At 41.4% G+C, this 20,901-nt stretch overlaps 1 protein-coding gene across 2 annotated transcripts in view; it reads left to right on the plus strand.

Moving 5' to 3' along the window:
- Nucleotides 1-665: 665 nt before the first annotated feature.
- The window catches only part of PIK3CA (phosphatidylinositol-4,5-bisphosphate 3-kinase catalytic subunit alpha), a 67,126-nt gene continuing 46,890 nt past the window's right edge, over nt 666-20,901 (plus strand). Inside the window, exon 1 of one of the 2 annotated variants that reach the window (XM_024219538.3) lies at nt 666-777. The gene's annotated coding sequence lies outside the window, so the exon portion shown is untranslated. Of the gene's footprint in view, nt 778-7,729; nt 8,118-20,901 lie in introns of those variants that run through there. The other variant, XM_024219537.3, reaches the window with a different exon arrangement.

Genomic DNA, 20,901 nt, shown 5'->3' on the forward strand with positions numbered 1-20,901 from the left:
CAGCAAGCCTATGAGTGCAACTCCCCTTATGAATTAAAAACACACGTTTTATATTTAACACCATTATAAAGGCTGGAGGCAAAGCAGGGTTTGGGGGTGGAGGCTGACAGCCCCCGACCCCCCATGTAATGTGACCCCCTGGTTTACTTCGTGTCCTGTCTCTGCCCTCCCTCCAGGATTCAGACAAAGGAGATGCTGGCACAAAGTCAATGGAAGGGGCGTGTTGTGAAGCCTCCAGGTGCGTGCCCGCCCCTTGACTAGAGACCACGGGAGGATGGGGGGAAAGACCAGCGACACCATCCCTGTGCCCCTTCAGCGCATGCGCACTGAACATTCCTCGCTCGCTCCTTCCCTCCCCCCCCTCTCTCTCTCTCTAATCACTTCCGGTGAGTCCGTGCGCGCCCGGGGTCACCCCCGCTCCCTTCCTGTTATTCCCTGTGTGGGGAAGCGGCTCTCCCAGGCGCGGAGGGGCTGAGCGAGCCCGGGGTAGCGCTGGGGCCGGCGGCTCGCTTTCCGCGGCTCTGAGGAAGCGCCGCGCTCCGGAGACCCGAGGACGGGCTCTGGTGGCTTGAAGGGGCGTCGGGGGGCGCTGCCCGTCGGGGAGGCGGAGGCTCCGGGCGGGGGGAGCTTCAGGGCCGGGGCGGGGGGCCCTGTTGTTCGTTCCCCCTCGGCTCCCGGTCTTGGCCGCCTCCCCCGGTGCGGGGCTGCCTCTCCCGTCCCCGAGCTGGCCCGGCCTCGGGCCTCGGCGCTGGAAGCGAACGCACCGGGGAGCGAGAGGTGAGTCACCCGGGGAGAGGGGCTGGGCTGGGCGGGGGAGAAGGGACCCCGAGCCATGCAGCTATTCCGGGAGCCCCCGCCGCTTCCCCCGAATGAGGCAGGGCTGCTGTCCTGTGTCCCCCCCGATAACCCCACCGGGTGGGATAGATCTGCCTCCTAGCCCAGGGGCTGGTAAACGCGTCCGGCTCCTGCGCTAGGAAATGAAGAAACGGGGGTTTAATTGGTCGCTAATTTTGAGCGTTCCTAATAATGCTGTTTTTTCTTGTCACCACACGATGCCTTGTCTTGATTTCCTGATGACTGCTCCCGTGGTGCCGGTATTAACGCCAGGGTGCCCAGAGCTTTCAGTCCGCATCGGGCTCTGTTGTGCAAACACAGACCCAGTCCCTGCTCTGAAGAGTTTACAACAGAACTTAAAAAAAAAAAAAAAATCCCAGTGTGAAAATATTGCCTTCTGCTTTCTAGGCGAATAGAGAAATAAAACATCCTCACCAGCTGATGCTACACTGGGTGGCACTTCAGTCTGGTGAGCTCAGGTTATTGCTCTTTGAAAAGTGTCTTGTGTGTTGTTTCTAAGCGACACACAAATAAATTCAATCAACTTTCTCAGTTTAAATTTTATGCCTTTCCTTGTATATACACACAGGACCTGAACAATAAATAGCGCAATTGCTGAGTTAATAGTCCCTTTCAGATATTTCGTTAATACATTGACGAATGTGTAGTGTTCTTATGTACTTCATGGCAAAGGTTGGTGGCTAACAAGGTGGTAATGGCTCTTCTCCAACTGGGAAGAAAAAAAACAGTGGAAAAACCGATTTTTATTAAATGAAACACAAAGCCCATACTGTGTTATTTGCTTTATAAAATGTATTTATTCTTCAAACATAAAAATGCATACATTATCCACAATGATGTGCTTCTAGTTCTAGTAGTAGAGTGCAACTGAATTCTTAGTCTGTTAACTAGATAAGCCTAATCAGGGCAGGAAATGTCTTTCGGTTATGCATGATGTCTAGCACTGGGCTCCTGGTCTGTAACAGGGGCTCCTAGGTGCTACTACAATACAAGTAATGGTGCCTCAGTTTCCCCACTTGTAAAATTGGGGTAATGATATATTACCTCATTTGTAATGTGCTTTGATGTCTACTGATGAAAAGCACTATATAAGAGCTAGGTATTGCTGTTAATAACATTCTCATATCTGCTTTTAGAGACCAACATACTTAGTTTTTCAGCATCGACTCTGTTATGAAACTTGGATCAAACCAGTCCAAATGAGCTTTAAAACATTCTGAACTGTCTAAATGAGAATGCAGGTCTCTTAAAAACAGACAACACTAGATTAACGGCCCTGGCTGTGGTTTAGTTGCACATTTTTCCCCACTGTTTTGATACAACATGCTCCTTTGTAAACCGATTTGGAAAAATCTTTTGTAATCTAAACCTTTGTAAATCTGGATTTCGTAGCATTTAAAATCAAAGAGAATGAACTCAGATTCATGTTCTGTTAGCTGCTTTTCAACTTCCTATTCTGGATTCAACCAGTAGGGGGTGTAGGGGGGTTCCAGATGGGGAGACCAAGCAAAGAACCCTGGACAGTCCCATGGCTCTTCAAAGGAATCTGAACGCTGCCCAGAGGAACTCTGCCTAGAGACATGAAACAACATAGGAGCGAAAACAGGATCCACAGTCAGAGCACCTCCGTTGAGCTTCCTTTTCTTTGTCTGGCAGATAGCAATCATGGCTGATGCCAGGAGGAAGTCTTGCAACTTTGTGGGGCCACAGATGGGGTGTGCAAATATGAGAAGATGGGGTGAATACAGCCTGGCCCTGGAAGAGCCAGAAAAAGGGCTGCAGCCTGATGCACACCACTTAGATGTTCCCTCTTGCTGCAGAAGGAGCCATCCTGGCTAAATAATGGAAAAATTCTTCGTGTGTGTGTCCTTGTATGGTTCTAGTTTGTTCATTAGATCAAGCTAAATTTCCACTAAGACTGTCAGTGTCACTAGCCTCTGATCTGAAACGCCTTCAGTTGCTTTTGTAAACTTAGTGTGTCCTTTTAGAATCTTTGCATGTAATGTGATGTTTTGATCAAAGTCCTCTGGCTCAGTGCAGATTTCATCAGTTGGATGTAGACTTCCTGAGAGTACGCAGACTGTCTCTGGGAAGATGAGCTATCAGTTCTAAGGGTTTATCTACATGGGGAAATTGACCAGAATAAAATAAATCACTTTATTGTGGAATAATTAGGATGTTTCCAAACTGGTGTAATTATTCTGGAATAAAAGTGATTTTTATTTGAGAACAGTGCCAAAATGGGGAGCGGTTGTGGCATAGCTTATTTTGCAATAGGTATTATGGTCAATGTCTCCATGTGAACAAGCCCTAATACAACCAACTGTGAAGCTGATGGTGGCTATGGAAGAATTTTTGAAATTATGCAATATGTCTTAGTACTGCGGGGTATTTTGCTTTCTCAATAAGGCTTAAATAGTGTGCCGAACACTATATGACAAGTTCAAGATGAATGGACCTGAGATGTTCTCTAGTCTTTATTTTAGTTGTCTGTGCAATTAGCAAAGATCTGCTCACCTCTGCATTCTTAGCAATTTACATGCAGCATTTCATCCTTTTTCTTTTCAGATTAGAATCAGTAGCTTTAAGTAGAATACATTTGTCCCTTTGCAGATGCTTCTAGTCATTGTCAGTTCTCTTGTTTAATTCAGGATAGGGCATTAGTGTCAATGTCGTTTCATTTAATTTTTCCTGTTCTTCACTTCTGTATCTAATAGTGGACCTGTGAATTTGAATCTGTCCCGCATATCTAGGAGAAAGCTGTATCTGCTTCTTAAGTTGCTCAGTTGTGCTATATTGAAGGTGTTGATAACATTTTAAAAAAATCAAGTCTTAAGTTATGGTTGTCTCCATGGTTTAGGCCTAGATTAATCATTGCCATTTTTTGGATGTTGAAGAGAAACAGACTCTTCCTGGATGAACATGATGCTGAAAAGTTGCTGGAAGGCCTAACATAGGAATATAAACCATTCTGGCTATGTTTTAATGTTGACGGTGGTGTCAAATGTCTCTCTTGCAGGGTCATCCAATTCATCAGGTTTTTTTTTCCATTTAACTGAAGAAAATCATCTTTTTGGGGTGGGGTGAGGGGTGGAGGGATTGGACTTCTTTCCTGGTGTTAACTCCTCCACAAACTCAACTGTGTAGTCTAATGAAGTCTGTGCTATAATAATACAGCTTCTAATACTACTGCTGTAGTTATCTGTTAATGTTTCTGTTTTTAAACCCTATTTTCAGAGGTTTTATACATCTGTCAGACAACTTGCTTCATTTTTTCATTAATTAAGCTGGTACTTTGCATGCAAGACTCATATTTTTCCAAAACAATTCTCACAGAAATAATCAGTTCAGCTTCTTCCAGTTTTCTATCTGGTACTTATAGGGCCTGTGTTATAGTAATAATTAAACACCTTATAAACCTTAATAAACTTATCTTCACAACACAACTGAAAGGAAGGGAAAATTACCACAACTTTGTGGATGGAGATTTGAGGCACAAAAAGATGAAGTAACTAGCCCAGGGTCACATAAAGAAATCTGTGAGAGAGCTGGGGATCAAAGGTAGATTTGCTCTGTCTAATTCAGTACCTTAACTGTAAGGCTTTCCTTCATTCCAAACAACTAATAGGCTTTATATTAGTGTCCCAAGTATTGACTACATAATTCTAGAAAAAAGGGCTGGTAAAAACTAAATTTTGTAATTAATACATGCTCCTGAACTTGTTGGAGGAAAAACACTTCAAAGGCATAAGTTAAAGACATCAGCAACGTTAAACATAAATCTTCCAGCTTTTGTCTTATCATTATTTAATTTGAAAGTACTGTTTAAATTTTGTAACTTTGAACATTTGGGAAATAAGTCAAAGTTCAGACTTGTAGTACTATTAATGTGTTTTGAGATTCAGGAGGTTTATCTTCCCTTTGATACAAGGATGTGCATAGCTCACAAACTTTTATTGTGGTGGCGGGGATGGATGTGTTCAATAGTTGGTAGAAAAAAGCCAGTATGGTGTATAAGGTCAGTCATGTGCTGAATGTGTATTTTGTGTAAGCAATATGAGTTCTTGACCAGAATAAAATAAATTTAGCATTTGACATAACAATGTCCATGCCTGTAGGAGTCAAATATAATGTAGCCACAGACAATACAGATGCAACAGACAGTGTTGCAGGTTGAAGCTTTGGTAATGACCGGAAGAGATGATAGAAATACTTTCTCTGAAGAAAAAAAAAAACTGGTGGGAGATCACTTTTCTTCTCCCCATCCCTCAAGTTGTGAGAAAGTGAGAAAAAAAAAAAAAAACCTTCACAAAAAGCATAAGAAGACTGTCATATTTAAAAAATTGGGGAAAAACAGACTAATGCCTCTGCTTCCGCCAGTATGTTTTCTGGGATAGAAGATAGTGATGTGTGCACTCTACTTTAAAGTATGTGAAGTACTCCTGGATGTTATGAAAGTTAGATGAACTCAGAATATAGCTTTCTGAAATTTTGTTTGTATTTCTATTTTTAATCTCTTTATGATGTCTTACAAAGAGCCTAAAACAGCTGCTATAAGTCTATTGTGTTAAATTTTGAACAACTTCTATAAAACCAAAACTGCCAGTAAAATGGGAGTTAATAGATAAGTAGGAGCAATAAAAACATACAGATTCAGGAGAGTTGAGGATATAATAAAATCCATATAAACTCATTTAAAAAACAAAAAAAAACCCTCTGTCATGCTGATTATCAAGAGCTTTCAATACATGTAGTGATGCGTGGTTTCTTGTGGGCAGAACACATGTTAATCTAGAAGTTTATTGCTCTGTTCTCTTGTTTTTAACTTTGACACTTTCAGAAAACTTGCTCCCCCACAGCTCTGCTGCATCTTTTATTTTTTATTTCCCCCCCCCTTTTCCCCTCCATGTGCTTTCTCATTTTCCTAGTCCAGGAAGGAGCAAAACCACTTCACAGGTAAACTTGCATTAAGTGTATTTGTTGGAAATGTTTATACTCAGTATATCAAGATCCTAAAAGAGTGTTCAAATCATATAATTCAAAATGGGGCATGATGGGTATCTTTGTAGGTAACCTTCCCTAGGAATAGTGTGACCAGACAGCAAGTGTGAAAAATTGGGAGGGAGGTGGTGGGTAATAGGAGCCTATATATGAGAGCCCCAAATATTGGGACTGTCCCTATAAAATCGGGAAATCTGGTCGCCCTACCTAGGAAGCTCTTTGAAAACACATTAATTTGGAATAATCCTATCTCTTCAAAACTTGCTCCTGTCTCATTTGCCACAGAGATGATTTAGCATCTAGAGAGGAGGAGAACCTCTACCAAAGACATTCAGATTAAGAACATCTGGGTCAAGCACTGACTATGGATTCATCCAGTTTTTTCATGTCCACCTTCCTTATGTCACCACAAAGTTGGAGCCAGCTCAGGGAAGTCAGGCAGAAATACACACACACATTTTGAACTGCTTAATCTCTTTGAGATAAAATAGGAATACGCTGTGTCAAAGTAAGCACTTACACAGGAAAAACAGACACTTGTACAAAACAGATGTCTAAAGACAACTTATATGCAGAAGAAAACATACTCTGGCATTTTTCCTTTTCTATGTGGGAAGGCGTTCTTTTAATGAAGGGCTGTAATTATCACTGGTGACTTTGTAAAATCACAACTCTTGTTAACACTTCTTTCAAATACAGAAGTCTTGATGAATTGACTAAGACTTAAGCTATGTCTACACTGTGCACCTTTTAGTGACACAGCTGTGCTGCTACAGCCATGCCGCTAAAAGGCATGCAGTGTAGCCGCTGTTTGTCGGTGGGGGAGAGCTCTCCTGCCAACAACTTCCACCCTTAACGAGCGGCTGTAGCTTTGTCAACAGGAGAGCTCTCCTGCTGACAAAGCGCTGTTCTCCCCGCCCCCCTGAACGACAAAAGTTTTGCTGACGAAAAGCACCAGTGTGGTGATTTTTTTTTTTTCACACCTCTGAACGACAAAACTTTTGTCATTCAGGTTCCAGTTTAGACAAAGCCTTACCGTAAAATACCCTGGAACATTGAGCCAATTGGTTGTAATATTTAGCCAACAGAATGACTCCTCTTCCAGGGAGAAGAAAGATTTCTTCTACAGAGTAGTGTCCAACGGATGTTTCCATTGTCACTCTTCAGAATGGAGAAATATTGAGTCTTTTATATGTTTCGTATTCTAATGTTTACACCTCTTAAAACTGACTTTTTTTCATAATTGTTCCTAGTAGCGTCCTTTGTACTATAGTGTCAGTTTGGACAAGACAAGCCAGTCTGCTGTATCTCTTAGTGCTCAAATAATGTACTTGCAACAGTCGCAGCATTAAGATGTTTTAGAAGTCTTAATTAATCTAATGCTCAGTATTAGCCCGTAATAGCTCTGGGCTGCTCCCTCTACACAGGAGACATTGGGAGGAAACACTAATCTAATTCAGACTTCCTTTCAGATAGAATTGTCTTTCTCCACGCAGAGGCTTTTCAAAGTCAGCTTGACTACAAATGTCAAGGCATTGATAAAGATTGGTGCTAAAATTAGTTTATTGTATACTTTTCTCCCTAGAATGGATGGAAAGCCTGAACTCTGTCAGCTCAATCTATTTAGCTAGTTTTCCTAACTTCCATTTTTCCTGAGACTAGTAGTCCTGCAGTGCAATGTATCATAAATTAGAATTATGCATCCATAAAACACAGGTACCTGCATGGTATATAAGAACTAGTTCCTTATAAATAAATGGGAAGTTCTGTGCTAGTATATATAGCCATGGTGAATGCCTTAATTGATTGATCACGTGTCCCTTGGTCCAAGCAGCTGAGGATTCTCTTTGCACACCAGGAACAAAAGTGAATTCAGTCTGAACATGATTCCCTCTTTCAGCAGTTGGCAATCAGTAGACTGTGCACAACGTCAAGAAGCATCTAACAGTGTTGAGAGAAGATGGAAGCAATGAAGGTGTGGCATGATAGTCTGAGGGTAACTGTGGTCATGGGTGAAAAGGCCTGTCACTTCTGTAATGAATTTAATCGAATGTTGGCATGTCAAAACACTGAAGTTTCTGATGCTTTTTGAAAGTAATTCACCTTCACCTTGCTACAAGAATGAGGCCAGCTACTACAAAGATGAAAATGAACTAAAGACTGTGGACATGAAGCTTCAGGCACAAGGAGAGCAACAATAAGTAGTGGATAAATGTTGATTATCAAACAGATGATTGGAGATGAGGAGCCTTCTTTGTAAGGTATTAAACAGCACTGTTTGTTCTTGTGAAAATTATTGCATAGGTTTTTATGGTGAGGTAAATCAGCATTTAACTTAGAGCCTATACCGTTATTATTAGTGTGTTTGTGATTTTTGATTGCAAACTTAACATTGTTTAATGACAAAGCACTAACCCCACTCTTGACCACAAACTTTTTTATAACAGATTTCTATTTATACCATTATTGCTGAATGTGGAAATTCCCTGATGCTGAGATAGTCATGGAAGGATGAAAATATGAGTTTTTAAATCTGCTTTGCGTGGTCATTAAATTGTTATAATGCAAAACACACAACCCTATTTCTGATCTACAAACTGTTTCTATAAGCAAATTCTCAGTTCAGTTGGGAACCTCAAAGCCAGGTGCCACAACTGTAGTCCTCATGAAAGTGTGCATGGTTGCTAGTGAGGCTGGAAGCTTCTCTCTGAATCTGTCAAGCTTTTAAATGAGACACTAAAAAAATACTTAAACTGAGTAATAGGTTTCACTGACATCTATGCATGGCCCAGGCACTAATAAAACTAATCGGTGTATTGAGGAAATTCCCATTAATAGGGTAGTCAAAACAAATTCTTGAAATGGTTGATCTCTCTTGTATTTCATCTTTTTGTAGTCACTTGCTGTCACCTTAATAAAATCTCTTCCAGTTTTGCCACCAAATAGAAAAATGCTCTTCCATTCTATTTGTACCAAGAGAACATACCAACCTTTTCTACTGAATGAGAGTATCAATCAAATAATTACAGCTATTGGATAGGCCTTGGGCTTGCTCATAAATTAATTCTGGAGCTCAGAGGGGGCATATGTTCAAGTGAAATATCTGCTAGAGCTGTGATGCCACTTGCAATGGCATAGTTACAAAGATTAGTGTGTAATTTTTGAGTACCTATTGGTATAAAACAGTAATATTTAGAATTAAGGTGTTATGCATATTTGTAACGGTCAAAGAACCCAGTGATGCACTCATTCACAAATGCCTAAAACTAAGCTGCTAGGTGAATTTGTTTTTAAGAGAATAGATTTGGCTTTCTTAAAATAGTTCCACTTCAGTGTTTCAAAAAACAAAACAAAAACTCTAAATGAAAAGTCATAGCTTGCATAAAAGTTTAGTTTGTCTTGTGATGCAGCTTCTTCTTAGCGTATGTTCAACATGCCTCAGGTGGCACGTGACCAGGATTCATCACTGAATTTGGTCCGCTGGTTGGATCATTGGTTCCCCAGGCCAGATATTGATGGGGAGTGCAACGTGAACGCTGATCCATGCTCCCCTGTGATGCAGCTACTCAGTCCTAATGTAGCAAAATTATTCTAACAACGTTTTTGTTTTTCTCTTAAACATGGATTGAAATGGTGGATAAAGTACTGGTGTAGCTATCCTCTCTCATCAAGCCTTTGTCCAGGTAAATCCAGAGGTCAACCATGGAGCACTTTGTCTCCTGCTGGTAGTTATGCTGCCTGTCTGTAGGTCAAAGGATGAAAATGAGAACTAGTAGAAATGAGATTATTCTTGTTTTCCTCATGCATGAGCTATGCAAACTATTCCTAACTCTGGAGTGTTTCACTGCTGCTATCTAAAGAAATTACTATTAGATGGGAATGCCTTACCAGCAGATACCTGCATAAATATATTGTCAAATGATTTGGCACAACTGTGACTCAGCTCATCTTTCACCACATCTACTTTGCATGCCCTTCTTCGTACCATCATATCTCATGTATTACTAATGTATGACTGAAAGTTGTTAGAATGTGGATCTCCTCCATTACACAATCTTAATCTTTCGTCCCGTCCTTGCTGTTCTAGTACGTGTATATGGCTTTTTTAAACAGCTTGCGGTGAGACTTGGTCACAATGGGAATCTTCCATAAGCAGTATTCTAACTCACTTAAGTCCACAGAACTAGTAGAATTCGATTTTCATAGTTTTCTTAGGCACTCTGTGAGGGTGTTAAATTTCACCCAGTTGGGAATTGTCAGTGGTTTCTTATTTTACCTTTAGTCTAGTTTTTTAAAGATTTTTTTTGTAACAAACTGCTTGCAAAGGATGTCCTACATTGAGGCTTCCTTGTATTTTAAGACTTGCAAAAGTCCCTTAATAGCAATGGTTGCCTACTGAAAGGCATTTTTTTTTTTTGAGTACCCATATTTTCTGTAAAAAGGCAAATTTATGAGGGGAAGCATCTTTAATGATAGAGCCCTAGTTATTCTTCTTCTGGGGAACATGCTACTAGATTATGTAGCACAGCCTAAGAATTTTATCCATTATGATTGTGAATCATGCCTTCCAGACATGGAAGCTTACACTCACCTAAACCAGTGTAAAGTTGGTGTGTAGCTCTAAATGACCATCACCTTCCCTGGCTCCCAATTTGTTTTCACTAGGAAGCCTGCTGTCACTTGAAATTTGAATGCTATCTATACTAATCTGAACTTTGGTTGGATACAGTGGAGATTTATGGTTTTAAACTCCTATCCCATATTAAGTTTCCCCTCTTTAAGGTATGGAAAGAAGATGTACCTGTCCTGCTTACATGCTAAAAGCCCCAACTGCTGAGGCAGAAAACACTACCCTTCTTTAGCTAGCTGCCCAGATGTGTAGCTTTTGCTGAAAACTACATTTATAGTTACGCACTGTCATAAGAATGGCCACCCTGGGTCAGAGCAAAGGTCCATTTAGCCCAGTATCTTGTCTTCCAACAGCAGCCAATGCCAGGTGCCCTAAAGGGAATGAAAAGAACAGGTAATCATTAAGGCTGCGAGTCTGTCACAGAGGTCATGGAAGGCATGGGTTCTGTGTCTTTCTGGGACCTCTGCAACTTCTGCAGCTGGCAGACTGACCCCAGGCGGCCCCGGGACCAGCCGCATCACACCCCCCCCCGCCCCCCCCCCCACACACAACAGCAGTGGTCTTGGGCTGTCCCCCACCCCATGAGCAGCAGCAGCAGTCCAGGGCCGCCTCCCCCCTCCAGCAGCGGCAGCTCCTGGAGCATGGGCGGGAGCCCTGGAGGCCCCCCCTCCCCCGAGCACAACTGCATTTTGACAGGTGTGGGCAGTATTAAACTGAACTTCATATAAAATAACAATACTTTTCAGTGACTTGTTAGGTTTTAAAAAAAACAACAACAAAACTTACCTGACCATGCTGAAGAACGCTAAGGCAGTCTGTGACAGAGGGAATGGAATTTAAGTCCTACTTGCTAAAGACTTCACAGGCCTTCATATTAATTGGCACTCTTGTGCAAGTGCCATCTCCAACTTTCCCTTTCAGTGGCACATTCTACCATCTTCTGACTTGTTTTGAGGTAATAGTTAAAGCACAGCTTGTTTCTCAGTGCTTGTGTGTGAAGGAAAAGTAGTTCTATTAAGCAGGGCCCCTGCTGAGTCATCTGCTTTGACAAAATAGAAGTACAATTCAGTTCTTTGGCATATGGGGGTGACTCTGACATTCTACCCTTTGTATGCAAATCTGTCTACTTCTGTCATGACTTCTGCCCAGCCAACAGCCTTTGACAACAGGAAACTGGCTTTTGGGTGATCAATACTGTCTGTATTGCAGAATAACAGCATCACAAGGTGGATGTGTTAGGTCTGTAACTCCACCACAGTTGTTAAATTCCCCCTTCATGCTCCTTCCATTATCTCTGGGACCCCAATACCAATGACCTCTTCTAATCAGATTTTTTTAAGTGCCAGCTGTTGATTTAACTACACCGACCCCATGTTCCAATGAGTAATACTCTATTTTTATCCAGTGTCCACAAAGCAATAGCACTAGTCCATAGTGATTGCAGTCTACATACACATAGGCAATTACTGTAATAACGGGCCAAGCTCCTCACAAATAAAATTAGTCGTATTCATTTACTGTCCCATTTCACAAATGTAGAGTCAAATTGGTTCAAAACTCTGAACTTCATCTGGTCATAGGTCTTGTTTGTATATCGGGGAGTCTCAACATTTAGATCCTGCTGGTTAAACAGGTAGCTGTAGGTGCCATCTATGATAGATAACCTCTCTGCTACTTCACTGTCAACAGCACTCTTCTTTCAAAGTGTTGGTATAAATTAGGATAAATGGCTCCTCCATAGAAGCATCGACATTGAAAATAGCATATAGTGTGATTGATAGCCAATACTGTGCTGACAAATGTCTAGCGGTCTGGACATGTTGAAAGCCTCTAAAATTCAGTGCTTCCGCATGTTTTGCTGAGGTACTGCCCAGGAATGCACATGCACAAACGAGGTTGTGTGGAGTTGCATGGGATCATACCTCCATCTTATGCCAGTAAATAACTCTTGTGGACCCACTGAACTCTATTAGGGGTAGCCACCTACTCCTCAACCTTTACAAATGATATTTGATGCTTCCGGAAAGCAGTATTGGAGGGGTGTGTGGAAGGTTATTAGCAATAATTGAACTAAAGGAAAGAATATTAACTGCACCTTCCTGTACTGTTCTGTCAAAGTTCTTGTTTTTATGCCTGGTTTTAAATAAACGTCCCTCTCCACCTCCAAATATTTTAAACAATTTGCATATGTCAATTTAGAAGACAACATCCCCTTATAATGGATCCAGAACCTTGGGGAGCACTCTTCCCCTGGGGAAAATACATTTATCCTGTTTAATGTCTGTCTCAAACTTAATTTTATGAAGTGTAGGGCAGGAAGGTAGATAAAGTCCAATTCAATAAGTCTCAAATATTGGTTAGCTTTTTGGCTTTGGTTTGGTTATGTAGTGAGAGGGAAGATGTCTCAGGATTTATCATCGATACAGAGTTAATGTAGGCTCTTATTCAGGTGTTGCGCCTTACCCCCTCTCTGAGGCTTTGTCTACACTGGCAAACAAAGTTTTGTCCTTCAGAGGTGTTAAACTCTCCCCCTGCCCCCCCGAAAGACAAATGTTTTGTCAAGGAAAAGCACCGGTGTGAACAGCACTTTGTCAGCAGGAGCGCTCTCCTGCTGACAAAACTACTGCTGCTCTCGTTGGGGGTAGAAGTCTTTTTTTGTTGGCGGGAGAGCTCTCCTGCCAACAAACAGCGGCTACACTGCGTGCCTTTTAGTGGCATGGCTGTAGTGGGACACACACAACTCTCTCATCTGAGTTTAGTGGTGCTTTCAACCAGGGCTAGCTGGCTTATCTGGGGCTGTAGGCTAAAGCCCAAGTGAGGCTTCCATTTAGAATGGTAACCTCCCTACTTTGCAGGCTAAGTGACTTGACTACTGATAGTCCTCCCACAATTCCTCCTATGTTCCCAGGACAGCCAGTTCACCAGGAAAGAAGCAGAGTGGCTCAGCTTACTCAAAACAAAACAAAAAATTAAAAAAAATTGTTTTCATCTAGTTTGATCTCTTGTGTAACACAAGCAATAGAATTTCACCTAATAATCTGTATATCAAGTCCATATCTTCTGGATAAGATAGAGCATATTTTTTTAGCAAGACAACCAGTCTTGATTTTAGGTGATACAAAATCCACCACAGCTGTTGGTAAATTATTGCAATGATTAATTACACTTAAGCTACAGATAAGGTGAAAAATTACCTAGCTTCAACTTCTAGCCATTGGATCATGTTATGCCTTTGATAAATTAAAGAATCCTTTACTGTCTGAAATCTCCCCATTTAGGAGTCTTTTTAGTTTAGCTCACTGCTTGCCTATCTCTTCCCTTTTGGGGACTGCTACTCAAAGCTCCCTGCCACTGTGCTGATGACCCAGTCACAGGAAGGCTGTTACTTCAGAATATGAATTCCTTGAGGGCCTGGAACTCCCCTGACACTATGGGAACCCTTTGATGAGTGCAGAGCATGTTTTGTAATTTGCTAGAACTGCTTGAGAGCACTTCTGAAAATGCCAGTTGAGTCTTGTCAGCTTTTGTTTCCGTTCATAGCAAAGGACAGTCCCTCAGCAGAACCTACAGTACCATGAAGAAACTGAAAGCATATAAAAAGAAATAATTGCTTGGTGCTTCCGTTTCTGTGGCCCTTCGCTTATTGCAGAGCACCCTTGTAATGAGAGGGTACAAGAAGTCCCACCCTTTCTCTTTCTCCAGTTACCAGTAGCTAGGATTGGAGATGCAACATATGCACAAATATAAATGTCTGCACTTTATTCATTAGTCCTTGCGTGCAGGCTAAGTCTTATATTTCTTAATCTTTTTGCATAGCATCTAAGACAGCCTTTGCTATTCGTCCACACAACCAAAACTCTTGTCTAGGCTCTCATCTCGTGTCTCTATTACTGCAATAACCTTTTTTCTGGCCTTGACATATGCGGCCTTGCCCTGCTCACATCCATTCACATGCTGCTGTAAAGATGATTTTCTGAGCCCATTGCTTTGACCATGCTACCGTTCTCATTGCATCCCTCCATAGCCGACTCCCTTCTCTATTGCATCAAGTATAAGCTGCTTATCTTCACTTTCAAGGCCTTTACAGCCTATCCCCACCCTACCTATCATCTCTTATTCACTGTCAGCTTGTGTTGCCAGCCTCCATCATCCACTTGTTAACTTTTTCAAACAAGCACTTTTATGCTTTCCTCCTATGCTGCCCCTCACACTTTGGAATAGCCTCTCATAAACAATCTTAGAACTACCGTATCCTCCTCTGAGTCCCTTCTTAAAACGCTCCCCCTTTTCTGTGATGCCGACAAAAAAAACTTGACAACTGTTGTTCACCAGTGTGCTGATACCATTGCCTATCATGTTGACCAATGTTGTCTGTCTTCTACTCTCATGTCTGTAACCACGTTGTTGTCTTTTGTTTTATACTTAGATTGCGAGCTTTTTGGGTCAGGGACCTTCTTGTTCTGTGTTTGTACAGCACAATGGGGTTTTGCTCCATGGCAGGGTCTCTGACATGCTACAGTAATACTATCATTAATAAAAATAATCCGGATACAGATTGCTCTTTATTCAATGATTATAGTACCTCCCAGTGCAGGCTTGTGAGAGTTGCGCACCAGGAGCAGGTCAGTACATGTCAATTTGGGAAAAGCCACAACGCTGCTAGTTAAGCTTTGCTACTTTTATTACCCCTTCCCCTACTCACAGCTTTTTGTCCATGTTAAATCTTCTACCATTACAGTTAAGGTTGGGGACTGGATCTTAGTTCTGTCAGTGCCTGAGGCAGGCATTTAATGAGAAGTCACCAAGTTCATGTGGTGAGGGCTTTAGACTGGGTGTGCAGATACCAATCTTCTGTTCTTCATCAATGATTTAGATAATGGCATAGAGAGTACATTTATAAAGTTTGCATACAATACCAAGCTGGGAGGGGTTGCAAGTGTTTTGGAAGATGGGATTAAAATTCAAAATGATCTGGACAAACTGGAGAAATGATCTGAAGTAAATAGGATGAAATTCAATAATGATAAATGCGAAGTAGTCCACTTAGGAAGGAACAATTAGTTGCACACATACAAAATGGGAAATGACTGCCTAGAAAGGAGTACTGTGGAAAGGGATCGGGGGTTAGAGTGGATTATAAGCTAAATATGAGTGAACAGTGTAGCACTGTTACAAAAAAAGCAAACCTCATTCTAGGATGTATTAGCAGGAGAAGTAGTTCTTCCGCTCTACTCTGCGCTGATTATGCCTCAACTGGAATATTATGTGCCACAATTTAAGGAAAGATGTGGACAAATTGGAGAAAGTCCAGAGAAGAGCAACAAAAATGATTAAAGGTCTAAAAAACATGACCTATGAGGAAAGATTGAAAAAATTGGGTTTGTTTAGTCTGGAGAAGAGGACACTGAGAGGGGACATAACAGTTTTTAAGTACATAAAAGGTTGTTACAAGGAGGAGGGAGAAAAATTTTGTTCTCCTTAACCTCTGAGGATAAGACAAGAGTTAATGGGCTTAAATTGCAGCAAAAACTTCTTAACTGGCAGTTAAGCACTGGAATAAATTGTCTAGGGAGGTTGTGTAATCTCCATCATTAGAGTTTTTAAGAGCAGGTTAGACAAACACCTGTCAGGGGTGGTCTAGATAATACTTAGTCCCACCTTGAGTGCAGGGGACTGGACTATATGTCCTCTTGAAGTCTCTTCTAGTCCTATGATTCTCAAGAGCAGGGGCCCGCTGAGAGCTTCTGTCTCTGAACTCCCCATGACACTGAACCCAGCTGCAGTGAGTAGGTAAAAGTGGCAGTAGCTACTAACACTCTGCTGAGGAGAAATGTCAGCCAGCACTCCCCTCTCGCTGCAGCACAAAGAATCGAGGGCTGTGCCCCCAAGTGTCCTAAGGACACCAGTGCAGCACCAGGGAGGACACAGGAATTTGGCATTGCAGCATGGCTACCCACACCCAGGCTAAGTTAACCTGGGTACTGACCACCAAGCTAACTGCAATTCATGCGTACCCCCCCAGTGCATACACATGGGACAAAAATACCTGGGTTAGTGTTTTTCCCCAACTTAATTGTGGAGTACTCCTGTTTATAGATACTGCATAAAGGTGCAGAATGGAATAAAATCCACAAAATGCCTATATCTGAACTTTCTACTCTGACTTTTTTTTTTCTTGCCCGTGTGTGTGTGTGTGTGTGTGCCAGCATTTCCTGTTTTGAAAGATTCTGTTTACTGTCTGGGTTTCAAAATCTCAGGAAGAGTAGAGAATTGGAAATAAATTTAGAAGGAAAAATATAAGGAAACAACTTAATCATAGCTGGAGATTGTATTTTAGTTACACTTTTGGCTATCAATCCAAATTCTTTTATACAAAAGAAACTCAAAAATAAACCCTCATTCCCATCACCATGCCTTACTCTTTCAAAAAGGGCAGAAGATTCCTTTTTTTTCTGTATACAAAAATGAAATTAAAGCTCTCTGCTTTATCACTGAGGTCTCTTCTGTGCTCTGTTATTAAATGTTCATGTCACCAATATAAAATACACTTAGTGTAAAAACTCTGAGACCCAGAAGCAGGCAGGAAACCTGACAGTTTTATTTTTACATCTGCAAAGGTGGTTGCTATTGTTTCCCCTGCCTTTCTTCAGTACCGCAAACCTACCTTAACAGCTTGAAAAAACTCCAGTGTTTGCTCACCCCACTTCACAACATGCTTGTAGATCAGTGGTTCCCAAACTGGGGTTCGTGAACCCCTGGGGATTAACAAAATGTTACAGGGAGTTCTCTGGGGGAAAAATTCCCTAATGGCAGACAGAGCTGTTCCTAGGGACCTTGGGCAGCACAGGGCCGGCAGCACGGAGACCCTGGACTTCCAAGAGCTAAGCAGATCAAAGCAAGCATATTTATCACACTGAGGAGATTTAAACTTCAAGACTCCATATAAGAAATGGAAAGGGAGGTGGATATTTTTTTTGCTGTTTTAAAATTAAATAGGCAGCTAGTATTGTTTTTAAAATTATTATGAAGAACAAGTTTAAACTTCTTGTAACGTGCGTTGTTTGCCTGGACTGCTCAAGACCTAAATGCTTGTGTAGGAGGAACTCTTTGAGTTGGCTTCTTAAATACCTTCCTGCTGTTTCACATCTGATACTCCTTGATGAAACCTAGGATCCTTGTCTTATAACAGGCTTATTCAAAGTGATACAAGCTATGAAAGTGAGATCTTGGAAGAGTGTTGCTGTTTTCATAATGTAATAAAAATACTGTAATGATAAATAATAATTTAATTATAAATAGTGTGTAATAAGCATGTCATCAAAAGAAATTTTATATTTCCAAGAGCACTGCTTTTATAATTTATAGTCCAGGTAAAGGAGAAAATCCCTGGAAATATTCATTTTTAGGAGGGGGTTCGTGAGACTTGACATTTTAGTGAAAGGGGTTCACAGGTTGTTAAAGTTTAGAAACCACTGTTGTAGATGTAGCAGAGAACTTTCAGCCAGTGTAGAGCCACTATGGAGCAGGGCTCTTGAACTATGAATGGGGAAACTTTTTCCATATAGAGGCCAGAATTCCTGACTGGAATAATAGGATTTAGCAGATATATGGAAGTTCAAGGAAGGAAGGAAGGCACACTGGCCTTCCGAGGCCTCAAAATGCAATTTTAGTGTTTAACAATGCATCACTGCTTAAAAACAAACAAAACCCAACACATTCTATCTCATCTGAAGAGGCTACTAGTTGAGAAACACTGCATCACTGTGGAATTCTCACCATTGTATTACGCATGCACACAGCATGATGGAAAGGAGGGCGAAATTGTAAACTAGAAGAAAATGTCCAAGGAAAAAGAACAGGAGTTCCCACCTTCTCCATGTTCTTACTCCTTAGGGTCCTTTAAGGAAAAGCATGGTTACAGAGGTGGTGGTGGAGGTCATCTAAAATTCCAAGTGCCTTTCCTTCCCAGGATCCTCCTCCTTCTGTCCCTGAAACAGTGAGTGCATAGTGACAAAAATTTAAGTGCCTTTAAAAAAAAAAAACAACAACCCCAAAACACTTGAGCAGGCTGCACTGCCCCAGAACCACAGCTTTCCATACCTTACTGTCTGTTTTTGTACCTTTTTTTTCACAGTTTCAGGCTCTGGTACACTGGGCTTCAGGCAGAATTGAGGAACAGTGTTTAGACTCCATTTAAACATGTCTTCAGCTTATCTGACTTGTATTGTGCTTTGACAGCCAGACTGCATATGGATTGGCAAAAAAGGGACTTGTAATTCTCCATTGTTGCAGCTCTACCACTGGTACCAATATTGGGAGGCTTGGGGTTTGTGTGTTTTGTTCTCTGTTTTTTATTTAAACACAGCTCAGAGCAGGTCTAGACTACATGGTGGCAAAAACAGTTAAGCCCTGCTACAGGGCTATTTTTTGTGGCCAGGCCACTCTGAAGAAAAAGCTTTACAACAATGCTGCTTTAGAATTTATAATATGATTTTAGAACATGGTTCTATCATATCTATTCACAAAATGGGTTTAAATACAGCTATTTAATTTTGTACAGTATCTTACACTGGGTCTGATACTAGTGCTGTTTGGGTTATAGTGATAATTGTTACAATATTCACTTACGATTTCATCCTGGAGAGAGAGCTCTCTAAAGCCTTGTCTAAATTACAAAATTTACCCATCACCAGTAATGGGTGCAGCTAAACAAGTGCTGAGACCACTGTTTCAAAAACTGATTTAAACCTAATTGGTTCAACTACAGCAATTGTCAGCAATGGGTACATTTTGTAGTGTAGACAATGGGGCATTTTATAAAACAAAAACCTTAGCAGTACAATGTTTCAAAAAGGGCTATATCCCTCCTAACCCTTTTCTTTTACTATGCTGTTTGCAGCCATACAAGAATGCATGTGAAAACTGTATTTGCACAATTTGTTAAATGGATGAAATAAGATAGAAAAATACAAAGACATGAGGAAGCTCTTTACATACAGTGCAACAAAAAATAATTTTAACATCGGAAATGTTATAGCAGAGTACAATTTCAAGTCTTTGAATTAGATGCTAGGTCTGTATCTGTATTCTAGAAAAATGCCTGAAGGCAGGCCAGAAGAACAAGAGTATCCCTGAAAATACCTAGACTGAAGGCAGTTTTACTGTCACCACGCAGCAGATTTGGACAGCAGTGAAAGCAAACACACTGACAACCCTGCCAACTCTCCTTGTGCTGGGTTTTGGAGTGACTGATGTCCTTAAGAGGGAAGACAACATTTTGTTCTCTAGTCCAGTGTTTCCCAAACTTGGGACGCCGCTTGTGTAGGGAAAGCCCCTGGTGGGCCGGGCCGGTTTGTTTACCTGCCGCGTCCGCAGGTCTGGCCGATCGCGGCTCCCACTGTCTGCGGTTCGCTGCTCCAGGCCAATGGGAGCTGCTGGAAGTGGCGGCCAGTGCGTCCCTCAGCCTGCGCCGCTTCCAGCAGCTCCCATTGGCCTAGAGCAGCGAACCACGGCCAGTGGGAGCTGCGATCGGCCAGACCTGCGGACGCGGCAGGTAAACAAACCGGCCCGGCCCACCAGGGGCTTTCCCTACACAAGCGGCGTCCCAAGTTTGGGAAACACTGCTCTAGTCCATGGAGTTTGAAATTTCTAGGCTGACATACTGTCACCAGTGGATAAAAGCTTTACATTCTGAAGAGAGAGAGGTTAATATTTTTCCCCTGGGAAAGCGACTTCTGTTCCTCCCAGATTTTGCTTTTGGGGAATCAATTGAAGTTATAACAATCTTATGTTGGAAAAATTCAGTTGGTGTTGAGAGTGGGATAATGAGAAATAAAGTCAATATGGTGGTCCAAGCCTGAGAACAGTGTATACATTTTTGGAGTTTGTTTCATGTGGGGTGTGAGGGGTCAGTCAGTTATGAATCTAGGAGTTTTTTGTGTGTGGATTGTGGAGTGAATTTCTAACTGGGAAGACTAATCAAATCTGTACAAAAGTCCTAGTGGGATGCATATGAAACAGAATAATTGTTACAGGAAGCAATTTAATGAGACTTTTTTCTTGCAATAAGAGAAGCTAACTGACTTTGAATATTTGGAAATAAAATGTGGCATGTTTATTGAATGGCTCGTTCAGTTGTAAGGATAACCTAATGGAAGTGAAATGAGTGATTACAGTTTATGCATTGAATTGCAGAGGATTAGGAAACTTTTACTTATTTTTCAGTGATGTTGCAGTTTTATTCAGTTTGATTTATAATTATTAAGGTGTATGCATTATGATCTTACAAACGGAAATACTGTTTAATTTAGTGGTTCAGTACATCAACAGTTAATGTATGGAGCTGCTTTTGTCTTTCCTGGTTAGTTCCTACTGCTTGTTTCCTTTTGCAAGAGAGAAACTTAAAGGAAGGATGT

The sequence above is a fragment of the Terrapene carolina genome, unplaced genomic scaffold, assembly GCF_002925995.2.
Source record: "Terrapene carolina triunguis isolate 2854851 unplaced genomic scaffold, T_m_triunguis-2.0 Scaffold88, whole genome shotgun sequence".
NCBI lineage: Eukaryota > Metazoa > Chordata > Testudines > Emydidae > Terrapene > Terrapene triunguis.